This window comes from Taeniopygia guttata, chromosome 1 (assembly GCF_048771995.1).
Source record: "Taeniopygia guttata chromosome 1, bTaeGut7.mat, whole genome shotgun sequence".
In the NCBI taxonomy this organism is placed as follows: Eukaryota; Metazoa; Chordata; class Aves; order Passeriformes; family Estrildidae; genus Taeniopygia; species Taeniopygia guttata.
In genome coordinates this window covers 103,704,461-103,722,583 of record NC_133024.1, presented here as the reverse complement: position 1 = coordinate 103,722,583, position 18,123 = coordinate 103,704,461, and the positions used below count along the sequence as shown (strand labels likewise).

At 33.5% G+C, this 18,123-nt stretch overlaps 1 long non-coding RNA gene across 1 annotated transcript in view; it reads left to right on the top strand.

The window, feature by feature from the left end:
• Positions 1–1,066: 1,066 nt before the first annotated feature.
• LOC140684929 (uncharacterized) overlaps positions 1,067–18,123 on the top strand; it is a 40,691-nt gene continuing 23,634 nt past the window's right edge. The window contains exons 1-2 of the long non-coding RNA XR_012057947.1: positions 1,067–2,476; positions 7,135–7,164. This is a non-coding gene — a long non-coding RNA (uncharacterized lncRNA). The remainder of the gene's footprint in view (positions 2,477–7,134; positions 7,165–18,123) is intronic.

The following is an 18,123-nucleotide window of genomic DNA, read 5'->3' as shown; positions in this document are numbered from 1 at the left end:
CTCTTTTTTTCTCTTTGTCTTTTTTTTTTTTTTTTTTTCCAGTGAGATACAAATAATGCTTAATAAATTTGCTGGAAGTTCTTTTATACCAGGAAATAAAAAAAGGCTCTCTGTTATAATTTCTGCAGTATGTAGCTTTTGATTGCTATATATCTTAGATTGCCATCTGTAAAATGGGAATAATAAAGCCTAATTACACTCCACCTACAGTTTTTGAGGTTGTCACCTTTCATAATATATATCAGAGAAGTTCTGAATATAACATTTTCTCAAGACTCTTCCCAGCTTCTAAATTATTAAAAAAAAAAGAAAAAAAAAAGACATTTTTATTATCAGATTTAGTTTTACCTTAAATTTAAGAAGGAATTCCCTTTTTGGGTTGCAGACCCCATTATATTTACTTCTAGTCCAGCAAATGATTTTGCCCAGTGATATCATGTGAGAAAACTTGTACATTCACTGGAAGTGATGACTGACACTGCTAGTGAACAACAATGATTTCAAGCATGCTCTTAATAATGTTGTTTATTTGGGATGGTTTTTTTAAATTTTGATTCATTATTTGGGCTTTCTCTTTCTAATGCAATAACCACAGTCTCTTTAGAAGTTTTTCCAAATAAGGGAATTTTTCTATTCTTTATGGTCCTGTAATGACACCTCTCTTCTGTTAAGGTCAATGTTGCTCACAAACATTCATTTGATTCACTAATATTCATGACAAAGTTTTCATAATGAAATAATGTGTTGATTGCTTGAAGTGAATTGAAGTTTTTAATAGAAAGAGAAAATACTTTTTTGAAAAAATTACTTGCTATTAATTAGCTTAAAAAAACTATTCTGGAGTGATATAATCACTTGAACAGAATGAAAATGTGGAGGTTCGAATTTAATTTTAAAGTCCATGTTATTCATAATAGAAATGGCCAGAATGTAAGCTCAAAATGATGAAATTTCAAGAACAACAATAAAAGACAGAGGGAAAAAAACTTAGCTGAAATTTCTGTCTGAAGATATTTTCATTGGCTTAATTGTAGACCCTGGTAAAAATGCAGGTATATGTATAAAGATATACTTATTTATTAAATGAAAAAATGGACAGATCTAAACTATATTCATGCTAATGAAACTGTAATTAGAATTCCAATTTATTTATTATAATAGCAAAAACATATATTCCACTAGAAAGACATTAAATCCCTGTTACTCACTGTTGAGATTTATTAGAACTATTCACTACATACCTGTGTTTTATATTTTTGCCCATAAAAGACATTACAGGAGTTGCAGGAGGTAAAAAGCAAAGACAAACAAGTAAGTATTTGCCTAATTTTTTTTCTGGCCAAAGACATTGCTGCAATTAAATTGCCAGAACCAATCAACCTTCATTTAAATAACAGTTCTGCAAATTAAAAAAGAGTAAAACCTTCAGTAGGATACAAAACTTGCAGTCATTTTATAACATTCTGTAAGTACTTTTTGAAGACTAATTACATGAGGGTCTGCACTGTCCTACCTTTCTCTCTGAACATGCCTGGCATTTTCATGAGTACAATTCTGGGGTACACATATGGATATGACAGAGCACAAACCACAAGATTTTATCAGTCCTGTACCCTGACCTGGATAGACTCTGGAATGTCTATTTCAGGACCTGACCACCTTTCTGCATCTTCTAGTCGTCAAGATACATGAGCCTTTGTGTGAAAGCAAGAAGGATGTTTAAACCACTGTGTCGCTGAAGAATAGAGCAAAGAACACTGGCATTTCCGTGAATCCCTGACATTTTAGTATTAGTTAGGCACAGGACTCAGCCTTAGCTGATAATTCATCTGTACTATCATGAAGGTATGCAAAGGGAAACAGAAATGTACATTTCTGATTCATCTTTTTCACAACACATAGAAATAAATTATTTTCTGGAGCTACTGGTGATAAGGCATGCTCTGTCTAAAAACTGAAGATGTGTAAGTGGTCAAAAGCATTTAAAAATCTTAGAAAACTCCAACATGCAGAACCTAATTGACAAAACCTGCATGCAGCTCTGAATCTGTTCCAGCCCTCAAATCTGTGGCTTGCTCTTCTGTGGTGTGGGGATTGCTTTGGCACACATCATGTCACAGAGTTGGGCCACATCTCCCTGTGCTGCTCCCACAGTCAGCTGCATCTCTGCACATCCAGGAGGAGCCGTACACACTTCATTCCAGTGTTTGCAGCGCAGATGGCAGGACTCGGTAGTGAACAGCAGGGCTCAAACCTGAAGTTCTCCAGTGTTACCCATCTCCACATTTATAGCCAGACTGGCACTCGGATGCAATATGGATTTACATGGTGACTATAATTTTATACTATTTTTTTTAACCTACATTCATTTATTTTGATCCAGACACCATATTTCTCGAGAAAATAGGCTTATTCACTGCTGTGACAAAACAGCAAATGCATTTCTGCAAATTCAGGGTATTTATTTCACAAGAAGGTAAGTTAATGCTTTATTCTCTGGATTTCTATTAAATCATTTCCATTCAATAGCAAATTACTCACAGAACGATTTTAGAATGGAAAAGTGGAGATAACAGAATATAAAAAGTAGCATGTTCATTTATGCGAACATCCCTAATTAAAAGTTTGAAATATACACGGTGGAGAAGAATACAAAGAAAACTCTCTGATTTTTTTTTTTAATTCAATTAAACACACACTTTCTTGTTTAAAAAAAAAAAAAACCAAAATTGTCAAGATAAAAAGGAAATTACAAGCCAAATGTATTTTCGTATAAAATTATTCTGACGTCCTTGGTAAAATTTTAAATTTAACAAAAACATTATTCAAGAAATGTATTTAATCCACTGTAGTTTTGAACAAATAAACTGTATCAATTGGGAATATCATTGACTACACAACCTAGTCTTTGAAAGCTGTAGACTGTTCTTCAGAAAAAGGCATGCTCTTTGCTTCCTTTTAGCTTCAAACCATCTTGTTAAGAAAGAAAATATGAAAGCTTGCTTTCCTTTCCTGACCCATGAATAAAAAGTAGGTTAGAAATGCTGAGACAGGATGTTTGTAGAATTATGTGTTGATAAAACTGGAAATAACCCAACTACTTCAAAAAGAAATTAGTTAGATAATATTTTATTTTAAGTACTCCAGTTTTTTTGAAAACATGTATTTTGCATTTTGTTTATATACAGTATTTTTATTTTTTTTTAATCAGCAATCAAATATTAGATTATTTTTTCACAATGTTAATTATTATACAGCTTCCTTTCAGAAATAAATTGATACAAATCACAGAAAAAATATTCTAAATTGCATTTTAACTCACCTTTTTTCAACATTAAATATACATAATCTGAAACAGCAAAACATAAGATAAGATCTTTAATTCCTTACATTTGTAAATAATTAATATTTTTTAGAAAAGTAATTATTAATTTTTAGGCAATAAATGTAAAAAAAAGAAAGTAAGACTCAAATCACTCACTAAAATCTATAGAGTGGAAACTCTTGCACCCTACATTTGCGAAATTGGAAACTACATTCATCAAACTCATCCTGTCGTGGGAAATATTTCTCCCCACTTACCTGACTTACATAATTCTGCTCATATTTAAATTCAAACCCAGAATAAGAGATTTTTTCTTTAAAAAAAAGTCATTTAAAACACATGTAACTACCTAGCTATTAGCATAGATACAGAACTCAGCACAAGTAATTATTCTAAGAGCTGGAATAGTCAGACTTCTTTATACTCTGTTTGAAATTTCCTTTTTCTTCCAGACATGTTCAACTTCCTTAGAAGAGGACGAGCGCCACCTTGGAAGAGAAGAATGGAGATTTAGTCAGATTTTAGGAATGAGAAAGACAGAAACTCATTTCCCCAAGATTAATGAAATATCAAATCTAGTTTAAAGTCTAAAATAGCCATTGAACTTTTTTGTCAAATAGAGGCACCAAAATTCCTGATGTTAGGCTATCTCAGAAGGCAGAAAACAACTGAAATCCGTGCTATTTTTATACCTAAGGTGTGCATCTATTTATCTATCTATCTATCTATCTATCTATCTATCTATCTATCTATCTATCTATCTATCATCTATCTATCTCTCTATTCTGAGTATAAAGTAAGTAATGTTATTTCAGAATGAGCAAGGGATGCATTGCAGATTTCATGCACTTTGCTTCTTGTAGGCGTAGTGAGGACTAGAAAAACCCTAATTCTGCAAAAATCTGCCAAGATTTTTAATAACAGGCAATGACAATGTTTTGACTTCCGAATTAATTTGAATTAACATCAGAGACTGATTATTTTTATCAGCTGTTCAGAAGGGATAAGTCTTGGGTTTTTGCATGGAGAAAGCAATAAGGGAAAACAAACAAACTCTCATTGTCACGTCACCATCGTTGTAGCATTCTTTGAAGATTAATTGTGTCCTTCCTATTTTCTCCTCAAGTTCCTTTTTTCCCCTAAGAATTTTCATTCTCCATCCCAGCTGCTAGCATTATTACCAGAAACTTCTAAATATCACTAAAGACGCAAAGTTGCAGTTTCTATTTTTAATTAATATGAGTAGGTTTTCAAGCACTTGTATTGACTTCTGGTACTAATTGCTAGCTCAGTGTAAAGTGTAAGAAGCACAAATAAAACCTAGATATAAACCAAGATATAAAGGAACCTCACCTTCTTTATAGTCCTAATAATTAGCAAACATACTTTGATTTTATGCTAATGTGGGATGTTCTTTTGAATGCTTGTTTATGTTTTTTTAATAGCATTGGTTGATTTTTCTTTCTGTATTTAAATTATTTTCCTTAATTTCCACTGTCTTGCATTACAAAAATAGCACTGCAATGATTTCCACATGAATTTACAGAAAATTTAAACAGTTCATTGATTTTAAATTGTAGTTTCTTAAGTCCCAGCTGTAGATACTGCAAAATTTTTCCCAATATCTAAAGACTTCTTAAATTTTGGAAGTAATAAATAATCTTAATTTGTTCTGAGTTTTTGTAATCTACTGAATTCGGAATCTATTGAATCCTAATGCAAAGTTACACAAACCTTTTTACTTCTTTTCCTTTTCATATAAAATTCTAATATCTCTTTACAGGTGTTTAGTTCTTTTCCAAGAATAGAAGTCATTAGATTGAAAGTACACATTTGGCACCCTTCCATTATATCATAACATCCATGGGCTCTACCAAAATCAGATTTTATTGTATACCTTGTGATATACGTGATAATTGCTGCAGTCCTTTGAAATAGCGATTATTCCTTCCTCCACCCTTTAGTACTGTGGAGATACAAAAACAGGTAATTTCAAAAGAAATTTAGAAAATAAATACTGGTGAGATGCAGGATGGGGTTAGTAAAGCCTGAATACATTTTATGTATATACAATTTGGAGGTTATGGTCTTCTAGTCATGATACCATTATGAGACTATTTCTTTCTAGGGCAAAGCAATTTCTGATATTTTGATAGAAGAGAAAACCCCAAGGGCTCTAAAGATTAATCTTCTCTTAAAATGATACTCTCCTCTCTAATATTTTGCACTTAGGCAGATGATTCTATACAAGCAGAAAAATAACAGGATTCTGTATATTGAGTATAGGATGAGATGAGAGAGAAAACTTGAGTGTAACCTTAAATCTAGCCATCTGAGGGTGGAATGCTGGCTAGTTGAATAAACCCTCCCTTTCTCAAGTGTTTAAATCAGAGAGAAGATATCTTTATAGGAGATAATCTCACCTCCAGTGACAGCTATAGAAAGTGAATTCCTGAGTCCTTTTTATGCTGGGTATTGAGCATGGCTCCAGCATTACATGTTTATGCCATGAAGCCCTCTGCATGTACTGATTTCGATGTATAGAAAGAAGCATTCTTAAAGAAGCTTGGGTGTGAACAGCAGTTGATGAAATTGCATCTGTGAAGCTGCACAGTGGAGAAGGGGGATGATGATAAGCAGAAGGAAGAGGGAATCTAAACATGAGTTGACACACTTTGTGACTCCATAGAAAATAAAGGGTTTAAGGGGTAATTTTGTAACTTTTTAAAAATTTATTGTTCTTTGAGCTTTTATTTTAAGATAGCATTATGATTTATTCCTTTCTTCTTAATTTTAGCACAAAAGAATTAAAGAAAAGCAGAGAAGATATAAGTAATATTAAAAATCATATCTGCGATGGTTATAGTGTGATGGTTAGTATGGTTTGGAGAAGACCTTGTTGACAGACTTAAAAATCTATTTTTTCTGATTTGTATTTCAAATAATAGCAAAAAGAGGTCTGCTTCTGGGGAAGACTGTGAGCAGGATAAGGATTATTTCTATGCTTCATTTGTGCAGTTAAATGCTTTTATTATATAATTTAATAGGCCAAAAATGTACTCATTACAGGAAGTATTATAATTTTCAAAATGCTTCTCATTCTAAATGATTTTTTTTTCTTTTCTCTGAAATATTTCAGTTTGCAAGCAGGGTATTTTCTACCAGAGAAATTTCAAATACTTATTTTCTATCCAGTGTTAGAGCTTACACTTTTAAAAACCACTACCATTTGTTAGCACAAAGAGCTGGTTTGAAGCTAAAAGGACAGAGATTTAAAACCTCTGTTTCCTGGAATATATGCCACACTTAGCTATCAAAGTAATTAATAGAAAATGTAAAATATTTTTACATGAATGTGCATGCTATTTATATACCTGCAGAGACTGAAAATACGTGCAAGTTTTCACATCTTTCTCTTGACTCTTACTATATCACATTAAATATTTAAACCAAAAATAAGATACTGAATATATACTGAATGTATACTGGAAATTCTAAATTATATTTTGAATTATTTACTTTTCCCTTTTCATCAACAGACATATGCCTTAGGATTGCTTTCTTTTCCTGTCTTTAATTAAAATGAGGGTTGTATATTTTGGTTTGGTTTGGGTTTTGTGTGTAGATTTGTTCTGCTCTTTGTTTGGGGTTTGGGGGTTTTGGGTGTTTTGCACAGAGAAAGTCCTTCTCTCAATAGAAAACCTATGAGACATTAATTTTCTAGAAGTGTATTTCTATGTAGCAAATTCAATACAAAATTCACTCCAGGAAAGCTTTTTTTTTTTTTTTTTTTTTTTTTTTTTTTTAAGCTAACACTACCATGACATCAGCAGACACTGGTAAGAATTTTTCAAGTTGTAATTGCTATTTATTTCAGGAAATTAAAATCAAACAATAGTCAATTAATTCAAAGAACGAGATTTTTTTAAAAATTATTTTCTTTGCTAAATACTGCATGTGGTTCACTGGGCAGTATATTAAGAGCAGCTATCTCTGCTAGTGGTAAACTGAGAGGCAATTTGTTTTTATTGCTGTCAAAAGATAGGTTGTGTGCTCCTGAACGTTTCACTTTGATCCACTAATTCTCACCTGTTATACTGTGATTACATGGATGAATTGCAAAGAGACTGTATCAGATAAATTGCCAAGATAGGAGCACAGTGGTTTTCCCAAGAAAAAATATTTCAATTTCAAATTCGTCAGAAGCTCACTGTGTGCACAAATATTTCTCACAGTTTTAAAAGACTGCAGATGGGCTATTTGAAATACATCTAATTATGCAAAGTGCTGGCCATCCCCCTTCCCTTCAGACTGTAGAAACTAACCACAAATGTCAGTTTTAAGTGGTGGCTTAGCCTTTTCTCCTGGAGCATTACCAGATTTTTTTTTTGGTACAAAACTCTCCACCTCTCTGCAAGGCTTTCTGGATCCAAGCTTTTCTCCTTTTGTAACTTCACTGGCACCATTTCTAGGCATTGTTTTGTGTCTTAATTCCCTTAATAGTAAGGGGCCCCTGTGTGCCAGCTGCAGTAGACCTGCAAAGATCACCACTGACATCTCCATGGTATCTTCAGCCAGATCCTGGAGTATCAAACATGTCTTGTGGCTTTGCAGATTTTTCCAGATTCAACATTTGAAAGGAGATTATGGATTTTAGAGGATGTTGTAAGCAACACCAACAAAAGTCACAAAGTGCAATTTGGTCAGTAAAACCAGTATGCCATCTTTGGCAAAGAAGCAATTGTACATGAAATCCTGCCTGAAATTTCTTTTCCCTAAAGAGCAATTTTGCCCTCCTGAATTATTTGGAATAATATATTATTCCTGTTTTAGATTTCCTTGAACTTTGTGGATAGTCTCTCATTGCTAAACATCAGTATAAAATATTCCCCTTTCCCACACCTGTAGGGGAAGTTGTTTATTGTCTTGAGAAGAAAACAATTCACAGTTTTAGTTATAACTCTGATATTTCTTTTTTTTTGCTGTTGCTGCATTTGTGGTCAAATTCTACTCATTCAGTTCCCATCCAACATGAAAAATGTGCTGAAAACTGTTTATCTTGCTTCTACTCTTCTAATTATAATAATGTGTTTATATTTTATAAAAACCTATGAATAAGTTAATTATTCATCATACAGTCCTACCTCCCTGCTTCATGGAAAAATATTTGTTCTATGTAGATCCTAATATTTTACAGGTTTTCAGTAAGTCTACATGTTTTTTACTACCCTAGAACTTCAAACTTTCTCTTTGGCCAAAAATACAACTTGTGTTAATTTTTAAATTAAAGAGGATCTGCCATTCTGTGTATATATGCTTATGTTAAAGATATACACTATTTATTCTGAATAAAATTACTCAGATTTTCAATAGAAACTAAACATTATCTAAATCTTAGAACACAAAAATATACATTTACTTCTGCATGCATTCTCTGCACTTATAAGTTAGTTATATATAGGTAAGCTTGCTCTAATATATCCATACAAAACAAAGATTTTGTCATTGATGCCTGGGGCAGTGTTGGCAATATAAATGCATGTAATGTAGAATAGTGACAGAAACTGGCACAGATGATGATGGTTTTTGGAAGCATTTAAGTATTTGCATATGTATTGCATGACATTCTGCTTCAGTTAGACTATTCTTTTTCCCTAGAACAGTTGATAGGTACTTTGCACCCCTGACCCACAAGCTAAAGTTAGAATGAAGATATTTTTCTGCTTGTCTTGTTTCTGTGAGGGTTTCAGCATGTACCCCAAAATGATGAGCCCCCTATTTCAGCAGGAACTCTTGCCATATCCCTACAATTCCCTTGGTTTGTTTATAGAGTCCTCCAACGGCTTTGTGGCCTCTACTTTTAACCCAGAGCTAAACTTATTTATGTACTTGTGAAAAAAAAAAAGGGAAAGGATATAGGGAAAATGGAAAAAATAAAGTACTCTCTTAAAAGAGAAGCAAGAAGCACTAGCCTGGGGTCTCTCTTTCCCCTCTTGTATCTGTCCTGAACACACCCATTCTTGTCTGTGATATCAGTAAGGATCACATTCTCTTCCTACAACTTCAATAGGACATCCCATTTCATGTTATACCACCTCTTCCTGCTTCCCCAGCAATTAACAGTGATATTTCAACTTCAGTGTCTAAGAACATTTATATTCATCAATAAGTGAAGACAAGTCAGGTTAATAAAAGTCCTTTATTGATGTCATAACTAGCACACACCACTGAGTATTTTAAATATTTCTAAAGGAAATGAAAACTTGATGTTTACTTTTCACCCGTAAAGTTTCTTCATGAAGATGTTATTCCATGTGCACACACTCACACACTTAGCACATAATTAAATTTATCTAATTTGAACAAGTGGGGCTAAGACCTATGAGAATCTCTTCAGGTTCCCTTTGTAAGCGGTGGAAAGACATAATGTATGATTATTTTAATATAAAACATGTATTTAAATTACTTGTTTTGTTCTGTAAAAGCACCGTGTCTCTCCGCCGACTTTAAAAGGATGAATAACAGAGCTGAGGTGTCTGATTCAAAACTGAGCATCTCTCTGCAGACATTCACAACTAGATTAATTACTTTCCATCTGTCATGTTTCAAAAAGAGAGAAAAGAGGAAGAAGATAGAGCTTCCCTTTCAGCCACAACAAGAACAGTTGTTATATATTTAACTCACTACCCTTGAGAATGCTTCTATCAACCATAGAATCATGAAATAGTTTGGGTTGGGAGGAATCATTAAAAGTCACTCAGTACACCACCCCTGCGACGAGCATCGCTGCATCTTCAGCTAGGTCAGATTGCTCACAGCCCATCCAGCCTGACCTTGCATGTTTCATGGTACAGACCATCCACCAACTCTCTGGACAACCTGTTCCAGTGTTTACAACCCTCATTGTAAAAATTTCTTCTTTACATCTAATCCAAGCCTGCCCTCTTTCAGTTGAAAGCCACTGTCCTTTGTCCTGTCACCAATGGCCTTGTAAGAAGTCCCTCTCCAGCTCACTCTTCCTGTACCTGTTAGGTACAGGAAGAAACTATAAAGTCTCCCTGAAGAATTTTCTTCTCCAGGATGAACAACCTCCCTCAACTCTCTTGGCCTTTCCTCATAAGAAAGGTGCTCCATCCCTCTAATCATCTTTCTGCACAAATGCAGCTGTTGGCAAGGCTTTGGCCAGAGGAAAAGCAATCAAACTCCTGATTACTTCAAAAAGAATAGATGGCAATCAATTTATGTCTGTTTTATTCTGATATGAAGGATTCCCCTAAAAACATATTTCTCTATGACATCTTGTTTTTTTGTAAAGGTCTGGTGCCTAACTTTTGTTATTTTTCTTCGTTGTCTAGGAATTAACTCAAAATATTTGGCGACAGAAATAAAAAATTCCACTACTCACAAAATATAAACTGATCTTAACAATAAAAATAAATTTAACATTTTAGTTAAAAACTTTATTTCTCCTTCTAGAACAGCTAAATGTCTTCACAGGTTGAACTCAGTGATCTCAAAGCTCTTTTCCAACCTAGTTGATTCTGCAATTTCTATTCTTATACAATTTATATTTTCTTATATTTTAATTTTTAATTTTTATTCATTCCTGGTCTTTTTTTGTTGTTGTTGTTGTTGTTTTGATATGCTAATTCTGAGATGATTTTTTAAACTAAATAGCTTCTGTGTCCAATAGAAAACCACAGCATTATTCTAGATTCTCAAACAGACTTAACTGATCTATTGCTCGAGAATTAAAACTGTGTAAATAAATTAAATATAGTTTGATGTTGCTTTTTCTACAGTAAGCCCTATGGAATTGTCCCAAAACTCTATCTGGAAGTATTACAGGTCTGTGAAAAGGGAATAATTTGTGTCCAAAATAGCACTAATCATATAACTTCTGTTGGTTTCTTCTGCAGTCATTTCCATCTTCTTTGACTATTTAATTCAGTTGGATCAATACTCATAAAGAAAAGCTTATCCAGCTGTTTTGACTCTTGAATGCTCTGATGGGATGACCTTGCAAACATAAAATCCCTAAATTCAGAGACTGATTCCCTAAACTCTTTTATACACATATGCTAACACAGTAAACTAAAAATAAGCTTTTCCAGAAATATGTGAAAACCATAGATGGGCCAGTCCTGCCTCCTCTCCACATAATGGCACCCTCAGCTGATCCTTCAAGCATTTCTTTCCACACATCTCGCTCACAAAGTGACTGAGAAGGAATGCTACTCACTAAGAAGAAAAAGTGCTGCACTTGTCTTGGTTTTCACAAGCCTATCACAAGGTGTCCCTTGCCTATTTAATCTGTTTTTCAATGATCCTCTCTTAATCTCAAAACAAAGAGAGCTACCTACTTCTGCCACCAATGTCAAAAATGTATATGCTCATTAAGTCCCCTTGCAAGAGCCAAAAGTTTGTAGAAAAGAACATTCTAGAATTTCCATGTGGGTTTTGGCATTCTTTTTTTCTTCAGGAAGCCTGGGGATGTTCAGTCCTGGTCCAGGCTGCGGAGTGCACAGAGCCCTTGCCCTCAGAGCTGCTCCTCCAGCTCAGCAGGCAGTTCATGTGACAGAGCACTGAAAGCCAGAGTGGCACTCGCAGGAACCTGTGCTGAAGGTGTCACCTGGGGCCCGTTTGGTGTGGTCTGCACAAAAGACAGCAAAACACCCTCTGCTGCAGTTGAAATTGTGGGTAAAAAGTATTTTGGTCAAGGGGTATGAGAAAAGGAGCATCACGTCTTGCGCAATAGATCAGAGAATCTTCTGGTGCTATTACTTCAAATAATTTGTCAAATCCCCACTTCTGCATAGTTTAGAATACCCAGTGATTTTCCCTATATCACACAAGCGATTTTGTATTTAATGTAGCCAAATAGCATGATATGACCTTTTTAATGTGAAACTTTTCTTTGAGTAGATTTTAGAAACCCAACTTCCTACTGCTTAATAAACTGGTAGAACTTCATTTTCTGATATAACATTGATTAAATTTTGAATCTCAGCTACAAAAACATATGGTGTAAGTAAAACATGCACAGATTGAAACATTTCTGAGGCAAAATCGGTTAACTCATTTTTTTGAGCATCAGCAACATTTAAATTTGGATTTAAATTATTAAATCTGATACCATTTTTCAGAATAAAAAATATTTTAGCTTTTTTATTTAGATCATTACACCTTTTTTTTAAATTTCAGCTTTCTTTACAATAGAAATTCAATTATTTTATATATTTATTAATTAATTTTTAAAGCTACTGGACAGGAGAATTCTCCTATCAAGATCAGACCTAGAAAGCCATCCTAGATGGAAGCATGTGTCTTAGATGTTCCCAAATGTCTTAGGGACATGGGACATGTTCCTTCAGAGACTTATTCAGTGACTTATTTGACCAAGTGTAAAGGCCTGTGACAAAAAGCAATTCTATGAATATCAAGGAAGTTATAAATTACCTTCATGAAATGTTCTTAGAGGCAAAATAGTGAGCTATCTTGAGTAATTGGATTTAATATTATGATTTAAATTGATCATATAATGAAACAGGAACTTATATATCTGTGTCTATGTTTGTGTCCACATGTACTTCTACTTGTCCTGAAGTTTTGACATGCAAAAAAAATGCAAATAAATGTCTCCATTATGTATTTATGGAACCTTTATATTTCTTTCTGAAAAATATATTTTTTTTTTTTCTCACAACCATGGGTTGTTCCTTGTCAAAGTCAGAGCTTTTTTCAATCGATAATAAATTGCGGCAATTCCAACGCCTGCCAGTGCGAGGTTAGAGAAGATTAGTTTAGTGATCAGTCCTTTAATCTTTACCTTAACTTCAAATTCTGCAGCTCAAAGACTTTTTTTTTTCCCTTTAGTATTGGAACTAAATGAGAATTTACTGTGTGGAAGATGTAATCGCTTTACCCTGTTGAAATGAAGTATTTAGATGATGATTTAGAGAACTAATTTAATCAATGTCTGATGGATGTGTCAAAATATTTATTTAAGTGAATACGTGTTGTTTAAAAGGTGAATGTTTACAATCTTGTAGGAGTAGTACATTTAAAGGTTCATTTAAATATATATATTCCCTGATTAAAACTGAAGCTAAACCACTTTTTTTCTACTTTTTACAGGATCAACTAGGTTTTTACTAAAAGACTCAAGGAAACAAAATACTTCTTAACTGTAAAAATATAACACCTTGTATAGATGCAGCAGATATTCAAAGTTTAAATAGCTTTCATTTTCCAAAATAAATTTCTTTATGGGGAAGCAAATCACATCCTGTCTAAAAATCAGTATTTAGAGACTTCTTCAGTGTTGCCATATTCACTAATTCCCTCAACAAACATTTCTTGTCATAATTTTCCATTACTTAAGAAATATTGTAAGTTGTTTATTATTATTATTATTATTATTATTATTATTATTATTATTATTATTATTACTGCTATAATAAAGAGTTTGACAGACTTTTGATCCCTTGAGTGCTAAGTCTTTTATAAGTGGTATGGTATAAACTGCTATGTTTTACAACACAAGCTGAACAGCAGAATATGAATGCCAGATTAAAACAGTTACAGTCTCATAAAAAGCAATTTCAGCAATGCAAAGTGGTCTCCCATATAAACATTATTACTACTCTAAGGCAGTATTACTGCACAATTTCAACAAGAAAATATAGCAAATATGTAATAAACAATTTGGGAAAAAAAAAAGTAAATAGGCCAACTGATTATCAAATATATTCGGTTTTATGGGACAAAATAATTACATTGAATGGTTATGACAATATTCTGCGCCAATACAGAAAATTGGAACATGTGTGTTGAGTATGCAGTTGGCATCTTTGACCCCCTTATGCTCTGAACTTGCAAACACTTCCCCATTGAGCAGAAGGTCCTTTTGGGTCTGTGTCACATCCTGACGGTGACATTCTCTGTCTTTCCTGGTGTTCATGCCTCTCTTTGGTATTCCCCTACTTGCTTGGGAATACGTGCAGTTGGAGAGTTGGGCCATTTATAGCCTCAGTTTTTCCTGTTATTTGGTAGATTTTTTTGACAGAAATCCAGGAGATTTTCTTCTTTATGTCTACCAGTTGTTCAGCGTCTGGTGGCAGAGATAGTAGACTGCCTCAGGCCCCATCTAGAGAAAATCAGTTTCTTTGATAAGCAAAAAGTGATACAGATCTCTGTGCAGCAGTGCTTACCAGGGAATGTTGGATTTGGAGCAGGATGAATAAGAATAGCAGTGGGGACATTTATTTTTCTTCTCTGGAATTGATAAGTTTTCATTCTTTCATCCATTTTTGCTAGCTGTTGAATAACTTCTTCCAAATAATAACTTCTAGCTGCTGAATATCTGTCTAAACAGGTTTGACACATTCCTAATCTGTTGCTGATGATACCTAAAACTAATTAAATTTGGGTAAAATTAACTTATTAACTTTTAATTCTTGAAATAAATTTATAATGGAAAATTGCTTCAAGTAAGACCTGCAAGTAGTCCATAAGAAAAAGAAAAATCGCAAACCAAAACCAAACCAAACTGAACCAACCAATGTATCCCCATCTCTAAAAAATACCAAAAAAATCCACCAACCAAGAAAAAAAGAAAAAAAAGAAAAAAAACAAAAAAAAAAAAAAAAAAAAAGAAAACAAAAAAACAAGGGTAAGCCAAACAGGAATTTCTAAGCATTCCACAAAAAGTCTCTTTTTTTTTTTAACTGTGCTATTGGTATTTTATTTTATTTTATTAAATTTGAGAGTATGCAAATTTATCCATCAGTTTACTGCTTTAATCTGCAGATAATGTATTTTGAAACACGCAGGAAAACCTGCATCAAGTGCTAAATCAAGTACCAGATCCATGTAGTGAAGAATTTATTATAGGTTCTTGCTGTCAGGAGCTAATTTGCTCACCTGCTGTCGAGTATCCATTTCAGTGCAGTCCTACCCCTCTGTAATCCTCCAGAAATCTTTCTGGTGCCATGTGAACCTCTGTGACATTATGACATGTATTGGGGAAACTAACCCTTCATTTCTGACAGCAGTTGACTCACCTAAAGTTTTATATTCTACACAAATCTCGGTAAAGTGTTTTCAACAGTTGTCAACTACCACGGGTTGTTTTCTTCACAAATGGTTGCTTTGGCCACTAGCAAAACATATAAAATATTTATCACTCCTTATATTTGTGAAAACTACAGAAAGTCCTTAGAAGAAAATCTAAACAAAATTCTTCAGTCCTGTCTCTAAAAGTTTTGATTTTTCTTTTGTATATATATATGTTTTTATAAAATAAAAACTCTTACCCTTTGTCTTTATCTTTACAAGTGAAAGGAAGGATTACTGAAAAGCTTTTCAAGAGAATATGTTGGGAAAACTAAATTTTACTTAAAGCTTGCTGCAAACTAATATTGCTGAGTGAAACAGACTTTGGTGCATAGTCTTGAAAAAGCACCATTGATATCTAAGGAAAACATTTAAAATCCATTTTTGCTCAGTTTTTGTTATTTTTTATATGTTACTGTTCCCTCAGAATTGCATAGGATAAAACAGTAGATGGAATAAATTGAGTACGATGTAAATGAAGTAATCCCAGTGCTGCCAGTCAGCTCAGATTTACCTTTATCTAAGGTCACAGAGGTCAAATTCTAGGCTAGCTGAACAACACTTTTAATTAAATGGATATTAAAGAGATTCCACAAGATTTTATAATTTGACTATCTATAAGCATTCATTTATACTTAGTCTTATTTCAAAGATTATATTTGCAGAAAGTGAGAAAATGTAGTCTTATTGCTCAGCATTCACTTTAAAAAAAAAAAAGCCTCCCCCAAAACAACCAAAACACAGAATGAACTTGAAATTTTTGAATAATAAATAAGAGGCTCCTTACAACCCTGACACAAAAAGCACTGCAGACACTGGTGTTACATCAGTCCTTCCTAACTGTCTTGAAAAATATGTACCATGTTACAAAGAAAACAGCTCACCAGCTGTTTATGTAAAAATTATTTGAAGAAAAACAAGCATGGCCATATGGCACTCGAGCAATGCAGTGGGAGCATGGAGAATATTTTCTGTAGATTGTAGTAGATAATAGTCATGCTAAGTAGAGTGTCAAATATTGATGACACATTGTATTAATAGTTAATCTCTCCTTTTATCTTCTAAGTGCCTACATTTCTTAGCAGCTTGTGTGTTGGAAAAAAATTAAGAACTTATTATGATGAAGAATTCAATTTTGTGGAATGACAAAATATTTAATGTATTGAAGAAGTCCCAAACACTTTCCAGTTAAAGGATATTCAAAAAATATTATGCCCTCATTTGGATGGCATCATGACATTTCATATTAATAATAAACACTACCCTTAGAGTTACCATGTATTTTTCATTTGTGATTTGTTTATTTTGGGGGTATTTTTAACACATATATGGCTCTGCATTTGTATTTTCACCTTGAAATTTTATTTTTATAGGGAAAAAATAATCTTTCATTTACTTCTGAAAAAAGACTACAATCTGAAAATCTAATTTGTCAATATGAAGTTTCTGCAAAGATTTGTCAACCCTAAATGCATGTATCGAAGATATTAACAAGGTTAAATCCTGGGCAAGCCTCGAGCTACCAGATAAAGGATTAAAATGGAGAAGGAAAAGAAAAGCAAGTGCCAGTGCTAAGATGCCAAGCTGGAAAGTGAAGCACCGTGGTTGTTGGGTGGAGAGGGGTGGAGGGGTAGGCAGGGAATTAAGACAAACAAATTATTAGGGAATACTTTTTAACAGCTTTTTGTGTGTTTATCCTTAAGTACATGTGAGCAATGACTTTGCTTAATTTTACTATTGTGTACTTTTAAATATTGATTCAGACTGGATCCTCACTCTCACTCTCCACTGGGAAGAGACACTGACACAGATCCACCTGACACGCACCTATAGGTCATGGGGTGAGAATTTTGGTGAGGTGCCTTTATTCTATTATCATAAACTCCCTCATGTTCCCATCCTCTCTCCTAAGCTAGTTCCTCTGTTTTCACAAAATCAAAACCATAACAATGTGAGCATTTTTTTCCCCTCCAGTTTGTTAGAGAAACAATATATTCACATTCCATGCATTACAAAATGCTTTGGGTTTAGGTTTTGGGGTTTTGTTTGTTTGTTTGTTTTTTGGTTTTGTTTTTTGTTTTTTTTTTTTTTACTCTATGTTTACAATTGGAATAGAACAGTTGTGCACAGATAGAAATAATAAATTTCCCACAATGATATATAATCCTATAATATCAGTAAGTCTTAAAAGATGGAATGGTCAAACCTTAGAAAATGGCCTGAAGTTAAATAAACTCAAGTGGGAACAGGATTCCTGAATCAACAGTCTTCCTCTGAGACACAGAATAAGTGAAGATAGACTAATTGGCTCACAGACTAGGATATTCTACTTTCTCCATGGAGTAAATCCTATTATGGTTACTATATCCATCTGCTAAATAGTTGTATTTTGCCTGCTGAAAAAAAAAGAATGTTTGCAGTTGTACTTAGAAAATAGGTTCTGTTTTGCTTCAGCAAAGGACTCCAGAGGTAAAAGTCTTTCACTGAGGATGTCAAAAACATTACTTCTCACTGCATCAATCCAAACACTGAACTAATTGTTCTGGTCTGTGAATAATACAGAAGACATGTCTGAAAAAAACCCCACAAGTAATATAGTACCATGGACCATTCTAAATTTATGTATATTTTATAGCTGCTTGCTATTACAAAGACTTAACTTTAGTGTTCAAGAGTTTCTT